Raw genomic sequence first — 11,544 nt, forward strand, 5'->3', positions numbered from 1 at the left:
ATACAAAATTTGATATTAATTACTGACTAAAATGTAAGGATAATCTAATCTAACAGTATGATATACAGTAGCGCTCGAAAGTAATTTGGAAAACAGTTTCAAATAAACACAGTTCCTGTTACATAATTTTGGTATCTAGTTTCATATAGGCTAAATTGTATTACTTTTGCTGTTGTCACCAAGCCAAACAAGTTTACTATAGAAAATGTGAAAAAAAATGATTGGATTGATGAAGCTCGTTATTGTTGAGTTAGGGTACAATATATTTTTAGTTTATTTTTAGTTAGAACAAAAATTTCGTTATTAAAGGATTGTTTTTTTTTTAATTATTCTTTGTTAGGAAATAGAATTCAATGAAAATGAACAATACAATATATTAATTCGAAATGAATTATTATCCAAATTCAAATCCATTTGGCAATCAGTGGCCAGATATAGAAAAGATTACACTTGATATATTTGGAATGTTTAGAAAATTTTAGCGATTATTATACAAATTATTTATCTCTAATAATATTTCAGCTGAACTTCATTATCTTTCTTCATAATAAAATAAACCTACACAACCTATAATGAAACAGTTAAATAATAAAAAATTATCAAATTACCAAGTTATCAATAAAATTGAATGATAGGGCAATTTCGATATCACTCGAATCTGTTGTCCTCATTAATATTCAGGCTATTCCATCAAGAGCATTGATACATCAAAACAAATCGATGAGTTGATTGAGTGAGATCTCCTGCAACATTGAATGCATAATACACGGTATAAATATCTTGTTTCATGTAATATTTGCCGAAAAGAGCATAATTTATTGTCTTGAAAACGGCTGACTTTATGACTTGTTAACAAATGAGAAAACAATGTACTCCAAGTAGTTAAAGCATTGATTTTTAATTTATTTATTAAACTTTGATTTTGTTTATTTATAAATTTATCAATTAAGACACGAATATAATATAATATTTAAATAACCATTTAAAGCTTTGAAACATCTGTTTGATTGCATTTATCAAGAAAATCTAAAATTTCTCAGATTTCTTTTCAATCTTGATGAATGTTTTGAAGCTGAATCATCATTTTATAAACCAAGTTTATAAGTCAAACAAAACAGAGGACAGAGCCTGCATCTCAGTGTTCTTATGAGCACTTCCACAGTTATTAACTGAAAGCTTACTGTGCCAATGACCATTTTTGCTTGCGTATATCGTGTGGCAGGAACGAAGATACTCTATGCTCTGGGAAGTCGAGAAAATTTCCGAAAAGATCCTCGACCGGTGGGATTCGAACCCACGACCCTCAGCTTGATCATGCTGAATAGCTCCGCGTTTACCACTACGGCTCTATGGGCCCCGTAAAGATCCCCCTCCCCCCCTAAATAGCTACGTCATTTATGGATGACCCCTTACATTTCTTCCTGACATATTTAACACAACCGCATAGCTTACTAATTTTGCTTCTAATGATCAGCAAAAAATAATAAACTTGAACACAATTCACGTTTGCAGCTGAAATTTAAATTAAAAGTTCATATGGAGACTGGTATGCCTTTATTTTTCAATATGGGACTGCACCAACTTCATATTTTCCAATACATTTTCAAACAATGTGTGTTTATTTTTATATGCATAATAAAATGCAGATTAAAATAAGTTTTATTGCACTCATTCGATAACTGTCAAGCAATGATACATAGTTTTGACATCATGAATGCTCTAAAGCATGACTTTAAATCGACAATATGTTGAGCATTATTATTATAAGTAATTTTTCTGGGATGTAGAAAAAATATTGTTCGGAAAAGATCTTCACGAGTTTTATATAGTTATGCGGCTTGGAAAACCTCTGAACGAACACCAACACCAAAAAATCCGCTTAAGGGTTGAAGAAATCATTTCGTGACGCGTTCACCATTATTTTGCGATTATGTTGTGCACATAAGTTTTTTGAGAATTATTATTAAATCTGGCTTTGGTGTAAAATGTTGAGTGCGATAATTAAACCTTATTGTAATTTCTGTAAATTCCAGTTAGGTACTATTGCATCTTCTTTACAAAAAAAAAAAATAACGGTAAATGTAAATGACTGCTAATAAGAGCGGTTTTAAATTTAAAAAAAAGTTTGAAATTCCAATCCCCATATCTTTCTTAGGGGTCGTCCATAAACCACGTGAAAATTTTTCCTGACTTTTCAGTCACCTCCTCCCCCCTCGTGCTTTTGTGTGGTTTTGACGAATAACCCCCCGCTCGCCCAATGATCATGTGTTTCATTTGTTTATGAATGAAACAGAAATTTGAAAAATGGGAGAAGAGATATTTATGAATTGGTTTGCTATTATTAAGCGAAATGTGAGATTATAGTGTGACAAACTTCTGCAAAAATCCTTAACAAAATTAGCTCAAAAAAGATTTGTTTCTACTGCAGTGTTCCTTATTATTGTTTGAGGAATTAGTTTTCACTTAGAGATAATTTTGTATTAACATTACAGTACTAACATGTGGGGAACATTTTTTTTTTCTAATTTTGTCATTGTAATTTCCATAGAAATCTCAATCGTTTTCTAATCGTTGTTGGTAAAGAAGATATGAAATATTGAATTTTAAAACTTTTTTTTTAATTTGAACCATCCGACTGCTAATGAAACCTTTCAGGTTTAGTTGATGGTGGAATTTTCTTTGAAACACAAATGGGTGGACCGTGGTCTTTGGCTAGATACCCCCTCCCCGCTAAATGATAACATAGTTTATCAACGGCCTCTATTTTGATAAGTAATTGTTAAAAGAATGACGGTAATCCAGTTTGCTGTATGCACACTTAGATGTTTGATTACAATATTACATCGTCAAATGAATCGAATCCCACAAACCCTGGGTCTCCTACTTCGAGGAGTCTCATACCGTCCCCAACCATGCGACTAATAGGAGACCAAAATGTAAATAAATGAAAAGTAAATCAATCAGCAAACGTCAACGATAAAATTCTGCTTATAAAGCGCCCGACTGTTATAGTCAAGTGTGTTTATTTGTTTCTCCCTAATATATTACCCAATCCAACACGCACGGCATGAAATTCTATTTCCACTGCAAATGTATAAGTCATTGCCGATAATAACATATAGATTTTGACTCTGGTATAAGTAAGAAATTCCCGCAGCACCGCGTTGGTACTTTAAATATATTTATAGAACATATCATCTCACCCCTTCTCGCACTTGGCTGTCCAACGGGTGTTGTATTTTGCTCCTCTTGCAGGTTGTCCTCTGTGACAAGATGGTTCCATGTTGTGTGATGTAGAGAACTTCACACATGAAAATTGTGATAGGCGAGTGGCGTGAGTAAATGTTTAAGGATCCGAAGGTTGCGGTTTCGAATTCAGTTATTGTTATTAATTTTTTTGTTTTTCATATTTTGGTGTCTAAGGCAAATTTCTTGTGGCGGAGCCTTGGAGCAATCGGGTATATGGGGTAGCTAACAAGGGAAGGTCACGATGTGTTACACGGGGTTTTCAACCGGACTATTTTTGTTGGATTCAACATGTCGAAATATGTGAAACCCCAAAGCCTTTCGGGTGAAGAGCCAGGGAGATGTAGTATGTTGTTAACAAAATGTTAATAAAATCTTAAATTTGTTTTACAAAATTAGGATGATAGTGTTGTCTAATACAGATCACCTAGATATAAGAAATGAATGTAATGTTTGGAATGATACTAATAAAGAAATTAAAAAAAAACATGTACATCGTAATGTTCTGAATGACTTCAACGGATGACGCATGAATTTGGATACTAGGTTCAAATAATGACTTATTCAGTAGGTACAAGAATGTTAACACTTTTGACCGGGTTAAATCCGCTCGATAAAGGCAATAAATACATTACTTAGAAAAGAGATAACTTAACTTTATATAAAATGAGTAGTAGAAAATCGGTAAAATAGAATGGTGTTTGATTTTCGATGATGTTATTACTTTCAATAAAAGTAACATTGTTGCTAAATAAATAACTTTACTCAAGAAAATTGTTTTAAAAAGAACAAAATGTTTATTATTTATGTGTGATTTTTTGTGTATTCATACACTAACAAATGAGGCCATTTGAAATCACAGATCTGACTGTTATTTTTTTAGTTTCAGTTCAGTCATTTAAAACGACAATACTTTCACTTGTCCCACTAGTTTCCAAAATTTTCAATATTTACCTTGAACTTTGGCACAAACAATAAATTTAAATATAGCATAGATTTAGTAGGAAACAATCTGAAAAATATAGTAAATCTTATTCATTTTATTTATTTTAAGAACCCTCTCTATACGATTTCCTTTACCCATTTGTCACACGGTACCTTATTTCGATAGTCACTCAAGCAAAATTATCTAAATACAGGGACCGGAATCTATTATGATAATTCGCCACAAGAAATCGGGTTGAATTTCATAAATTTGCCTGAAGAACCAAAAAATAAAAACAAAATATATACTTGTGCTAATTCAGAATCGAACCAAGGACCTCCCGATTCATAAACCAGTACTAACTCCACGAATTTATCGACGGCTTGCTGGGAGAAGTGACAAAAGCAATATATAAAGCGTTTTATATTGCAATATTCATTCCATTCCTCTGACATGTCCACCATCCATTTGCCGCGTGACCATTTGCCTAAGTGTGCATTTCCGATGCCATCATTCGGCTTCGGATTGGTTGTGCAATTGTGTGGGTCGGGCGTAAACATTTAGATTGCTCGAATTTTCAAGTCCAATGTGCTCGATTTCAATTGACGGGTTTGCCCGTCTACGCTTAGGAGGCGAATCTTACCATCAATAGGTGGATTTAGCACCTAATACGCTAGGAGGGAAATCCGCCATCCGAATTATTTTGGGTGTACCCATCAGGAAGATCATAATCATGCTCATTCACAAACTAATTTTAATCCGTCGGGTAGCCGTTCGAATCTTTCTATTTCGAATGTATCTACCCACGGTAAATCCTATGCCGATATCGTAGCAGGAAATTCGAACTTCTCCCCTGTTCGATCCATGGGTACCCATTCTACTTGTTTCAAATCAAATGGAAAAAACCCTACCGCCACAGGTAACTCCGCTTCTTCGTCTACCGGAAATTCCAATGGGAAATCACACGACATGTCTGCCTCTGATTTTAATTTTCTAACTGAACAATTGAATCTAATGATTGATGAAATGTTCAAAGCTACCACTATGACTGAAGCAGTCCAAGTAGGTGTAAAATTTACTAATCAAATTGTTATTGGATTACGTTTTTCTAATGGATCCAAATAATAATTTAAATATTTTAAATTGGAATGCTCGTTCTCTGAATGGTAAAGAGGACGAGCTGTTTAATTTTCTTACGGTTAATAACGTGCATATAGCAGTTATTACCGAAACGTATTTAAAACCTGGATCCAAACTCAAAAGAAATCCTAACTTTTTTGTTTATCGTAATGATCGACTTGATGGGGCATGTGGGGGAGTTGCAATCATCATTCATAGGCGTATAAAGCATCAACTGTTTTCATCATTTGAAACTAAAGTTTTTGAAACTTTAGGTGTTTCTGTTGAAACACAGTTTGGTAAATATACTTTCATAGCTGCATATTTGCCTTTTCAATGCTCTGGGCATCAAGTTAATTTGCTCCAAACTGACTTGCGTAAATTGACTCGCAATAAGTCAAAATTTTTTGTCATTGGTGGCTTTAATGCCAAACATCGGTCATGGAATAATTCTCAAAGTAATTCCAACGGCAGAATTTTATTTGATGAGTGCTCTTCAGGATATTTCTCAATTCAATACCCTGATAGCCCTACATGTTTTTCCTCTTCTAGAAATCCATCTACGATTGATTTGGTCTTAACCGACTCTAGTCATCTTTGTAGCCAACTGATTACTCATGCTGATTTTGATTCTGATCATGTCCCTGTTACATTTCAAATATCCCAAGAAGCGATTCTCAATCCTATCAGCTCCACTTTCAATTATTTACGAGCCGACTGGAATATATATAAAACGTATGTTGACTCTAATCTTGATGTTAACATTTCTTTAGAAACTAAACTTGATATTGACAATGCTCTTGAAACTTTAACAAATTCCATTGTTGAAGCCCGGAGCATTGCAATTCCAAAATGTGAAGTAAAATTTGAATCCGTGATTATAGACGATAATCTTAAACTCTTGATCCGTCTTAAAAACGTGAGGAGAAGGCAATTTCAACGCACTCGCGATCCTGCTATGAAAATTATATGGACGGATTTGCAGAAAGAAATCAAGAAACGTTTTGCTCAATTAAGAAACAAAAAATTTGAAAATAAAATTTCTCAATTGGACCCTGGCTCTAAGCCCTTTTGGAAATTATCTAAAATCTTGAAAAAACCTCAGAAGCCTATACCGGCATTGAAAGAGGAAAACAAATTATTACTAACTAATTGCGAAAAAGCTCAAAAACTTGCTATGCAGTTTGAAAGTGCGCACAATTTTAATTTAGGACTTACTAGTCCAATTGAAAATGAAGTTACTCAGGAGTTCGAAAATATTCTCAATCAAGAGAACGTTTTCGAAAATGCCTGGGAGACTGATTTGGAAGAAGTGAGAACTATTATTAAAAAATTCAAAAACATGAAAGCTCCTGGCGATGATGGAATTTTGTACATCCTCATCAAGAAACTTCCAGAAAGTAGCTTATCATTTTTAGTTGATATATTTAACAAATGTTTTCAATTAGCATATTTTCCTGACAAATGGAAAAATGCTAAGGTTGTTCCAATTTTAAAACCAGACAAAAATCCTGCAGAAGCTTCTAGCTATCGTCCAATCAGTTTGCTTTCCTCTATCAGTAAACTTTTTGAAAAGGTTATTTTGAACAGAATGATGGCACACATCAACGAAAATTCAATTTTTGCCATTGAACAGTTCGGATTCCGCCATGGGCATTCGACCACTCATCAACTTTTACGTGTAACAAATTTGATCCGTTCCAACAAATCTGAAGGCTATTCTACTGGTCTTGCTCTTCTAGACATAGAAAAAGCATTCGACAGTGTTTGGCATGAAGGTTTGATTGTAAAATTAAAAAACTTTAATTTTCCAACATACATTGTAAGAATAATTCAAAGTTATCTGTCAAATCGTAAACTTCAGGTTAATTATCAGAACTCCAGATCTGAAAGACTTCCTGTAAGAGCTGGTGTTCCTCAAGGCAGCATTTTGGGACCAATATTATACAATATTATCACATCTGACTTACCTGAGCTACCTCAGGGATGTCAAAAATCTTTGTTTGCGGATGACACAGGCCTCTCCGCCAAAGGACGAAGCCTGCGTGTCATCTGTAGTCGATTGCAAAAAAGTTTGGATATTTTTTCTTCGTACTTGCAAAAATGGAAGATTTCTCCTAATGCTTCCAAAACTCAACTAATAATATTCCCACATAAACCAAAAGCTCTTTATTTGAAACCTTCAAGTAGACATTTTGTCACGATGAGAGGGGTTCCAATAAATTGGTCAGATGAAGTTAAGTATCTAGGGCTCATGCTAGATAAGAATTTAACTTTTAAAAATCACATTGAGGGCATTCAAGCCAAATGTAATAAATATGTAAAATGTCTCTATCCCCTTATTAATAGAAAATCAAAACTTTGTCTTAAGAACAAGCTGTTGATATTCAAACAAATTTTCAGGCCAGCCATGTTGTATGCTGTACCAATATGGACTAGCTGTTGTAATACCAGAAAGAAAGCTCTGCAGAGAATTCAAAATAAAATTTTGAAAATGATTCTGAGGCTTCCTCCCTGGTATAGTACCAATGAGTTACATAGAATATCCAATGTTGAAACATTGGAACAAATGTCAAATACAATCATTAATAATTTCAGACAAAAATCGTTACAATCTTCTATTGCCACGATTAATGCGTTATATGTTTAGGTTAAGTTAGGTTAAGTATATTAAAAACGTTTTTTTTTTCTCTTATAAGCAGGTGAAATCAACTCACCTGTAAAAAAACTGAATTGCTACGGCAAATGAAATGTAATATGTTGTTAACAAAATGTTAATAAAATCTTAAATTTGTTTTACCAAATTAGGATGATAGTGTTGTCAAATAACACAGAACACCTAGATATAAGAAATGAATGTAATGTTTGGAATGATACTAATAAAAAAATTTAAAAAAAAAAAAAAAAAAACTATATCGGTGTCATTTCTTGACATTTTCAGGAAATCCTACTTTGACTGATAAAGAGGAGCGCCTATGGAGAGTGTACCCACTACACTCTTCGAAGGGTGTTAACAGCGAAACCTTTAAATCATTTCCTGTGCTTACGTGAGGAAACTTTTAAAAAACAACTTACAACTTCTCGATAGTGACAAAGTAACACGACATGCATTAAACAATGGACATGGGATATATTACAATAGATCAAAATATTGGGCGCAGTGCAGTTTTTATGTGCTGAACAGGAAAATGTTTTTAAATGTTTCCGATTTCACAAAATACACGAAAATGTGATATATTTTCTCCAGCACCGTTTGTAGAAGATCCCTCCAACGCATAAGAATCAATGCTATTTGTTTCACTAGTACCCTAGCCAAAAATGCTCTATCAGCACGCGCGTAAGCAAGATATGCAACATATTGCAGGAATACCCGCCTGTTGCACGAAGCCTGCTGCTTTTGCTATCAGATTTTGAGAAGCAACAGTTTGCTTTTTCCTTCGTTCCCCCTGCATAGGCAGACATATGTACATGATGTACACGTTTGTCTGATGCTTAGGGTAAACTCACCAACAATGAATAATCTGATCCATTGCGGCATTTAGAGACAACAAATTGTCTCTGGTTTACACAATTTACTACTATTATTCAAGTTTTAGGAATAGATTTATTGTCAACTTAATTTCAACAAAACCAGTACTTGATTTCATAAACTTGGCTTAAAAAAGTTGTAATTACACTGGTGCGAAATCGATCATTATATAAAAAAATCAAGGGTAAATATTTCTTATTTTTTTAATATCTACTAAATGTTGGTCTCCTGAATCTGAACATGACTTCAACTTTCAACCACTCAAAGTTTTCATGTAGCCTTAGCACTAGCGGATTGTTTAGCCATACTTTTCCAACTGTATTGATTATACTTTCCAAAACTGTAAGTATTTCTATGCAAAACTTACTTCATTTTTAGTAAAAAATATGAAGTAGAAAACATTGAAGGTCAGTGATGCTAAAGGACTGTCCATGTATTACGTAACATGCTTTGTTCATATTTTGAAACCCCACCGTAGCCTATTTTCCCATACCTAATACCTAATGGTTCGTCACAGAATTGCATATTCCCCCCACTCCCCCATAAAATGCTACGCCTTTTGTGGACGGTCTCCAACGAGCAATTCAGAATTCTCGAAAAAAAAGCTATGTGCTACCGATCTGATTAAATTCGCCCCTGAGATCAATTTGGCCCGGATTATGGTATAGTAAATGCATCAGGATTGTTGACAAACAACTTGAGTACAGCGAAGTATTGTGCATTTTATGAATTCTCGATTACTTTTTCAAATCGACGTAAGTAACTTCCATACGGTTTTGAGAAAATTAATTCAGAAGAATCACAACATGTCTTCTAAAACTGTTTTAAAATGAATCACCTTTTTCACATTTGTTCGCCGTGTACATCGCTTAAATTTTGCATACAATCAGCTCGCGTTCAAAAACTAGGTAGTTTCTTTTATTTCCCACAAAAATAATTATAACAAAATGATAAGCCGATTCATTCAATTACTTTCGTCGTTTTTCTACCAGTGTAAAATCGGCTCAAGTAGTGTTTTGTTTTGATTCGTGGTTAAGTCACTTTGTCTCTCCATACATCGGAGCGGCGAAAGTAGTGGTTGGGTTGCGAAAGTTGGAAATCTTACTTTCGTTGTTTTGTAAATCCAGAAATCAAACGTTCTAAAAGTGAAAAATCGACTTGGTTCAGAGCAAAATGTGTAGAATTTCGCCTGCGAAACACGGAGAATCGATAAAGTAAGTTTGTATACTTTTTTGACTTGAGTCTGTTTGAATAAGTTATCGAGAATTATTGTAATTATTGTGATCATCTTTTAAGCCTCACCAAAATGGTCAGGAGCTATTTATCTAAGTACCATGGGTTTACTCGATTTTGTTTAAAAAAAATGATTGAAATAAATATTTTCGCTTAAAGTTCAAGCTTCCTTGCACCTATAGTACTAATTGTACCTTTAGTAGCACTACTAAAAATAACTACTTATTTGTATTAAGTTCTTAATTCTCCCTTATAAAGAACTTTTTTACATCGATCGAAAGCATTTGATCCATTATGTAAAGGAAAAAGTTTTGTAAAAATACGATTTTATTTTGTGTTGTCTACGCCGTTAAGCTATTGCTAGTATAGGAACAGAAGTTAGAAATAGTGCTACTATAGACAATGTGTTCTTCCAGACCAACCTGGGAGGCGTAGATCAAGGTTTCCTGCTTACTTGAAAAAAATAATATACTTTTAAAACTCGTTCCAAAACAGAGGTCCACAATAGGTTAACACACTCAATACATCACGTATAGCTCGAACGAAGATCCTTCAAAATGTAAGGATATACCGGATAGGTAATAGAGAGTATCCTACACTGCTCCCTGGAAGAAAACGCACCTGGTGTTGTTGTCTTGGTCCTTAATCCTGCAAATGGCGCGTGCTAGCAGAATGCTACGAAAAACATAAAAGCAAACGTAAAAACAGATTTCTTTTCGTCATGTTTAATTATTTCACCAGAATTTATGCCAACGCCGACCGACCAAAGAGCACATGGGAAACGGACGTTTATTTTGTATTTTGAAGTATAGCAAAGATGGTGACACGTGCGTATGCAAATGTGCTAAAGCAAAAGAACAGTGAATAATGTCGTTCGATGCCAAAGGTTGATGGATAGAACTATTTGATAAAAAACATGGGGTATGGCAAAACCGTATGTCAGTCGGTTGTTTATTCATCCTCAGAGCTCACCTACAAGCTGGTCAAATACCAGGTGCATGAAGGTGTCGTCAGAAGGCATTCTAGAACAAGTTTGCATTTGTTATCAGTTGGTGGCGCGTACGCCATAATATCAAATTTTTTTTTCTGAACCATATCAGCTCTGTGAATATTTTCCAATAGTATGTATTGATGTTCTATCGATTATTTGAATCGCGATTAACATCAAATAGTGTGAGTAACAATTTTAGTTATTCATATTGCCATGAAGTTTAAACATTGTTCTGATTAACTTTCGATTTTTTTAGTAATATTAAACGAAAAATAGCTTGAAAAAAAAAAGATTTTTGTAAACCTTTTGCTCTGTTATATCGCTATTTTTAATTTCATTAAAAAAAGAACGATTTTGCTAATTACTTAAAACAATTTGAGGAATGAAAATTTTAGTAAGCAGTTTCTCACACTTGTAGCGATATTATTAATTTTCCATCCGATAAAGGCTGACCCTAGTAGGACAAAAATAAAATTATTTGAAATATTATTTATTCAGGTT

At 33.9% G+C, this 11,544-nt stretch overlaps 1 long non-coding RNA gene across 1 annotated transcript; it reads right to left on the bottom strand.

The window, feature by feature from the left end:
* Positions 1 to 10,071: 10,071 nt before the first annotated feature.
* Positions 10,072 to 10,932, bottom strand: LOC110679638. Its single transcript, XR_002502670.1, has 2 exons — positions 10,791 to 10,932; positions 10,072 to 10,727 (listed from the first exon to the last, which is right to left on the bottom strand). It is a non-coding gene; the product is annotated as an uncharacterized LOC110679638 (long non-coding RNA).
* Between the last annotated feature and the right edge of the window lie 612 nt (positions 10,933 to 11,544).

Source organism: Aedes aegypti, chromosome 3 (genome assembly GCF_002204515.2).
Source record: "Aedes aegypti strain LVP_AGWG chromosome 3, AaegL5.0 Primary Assembly, whole genome shotgun sequence".
NCBI lineage: Eukaryota > Metazoa > Arthropoda > Insecta > Diptera > Culicidae > Aedes > Aedes aegypti.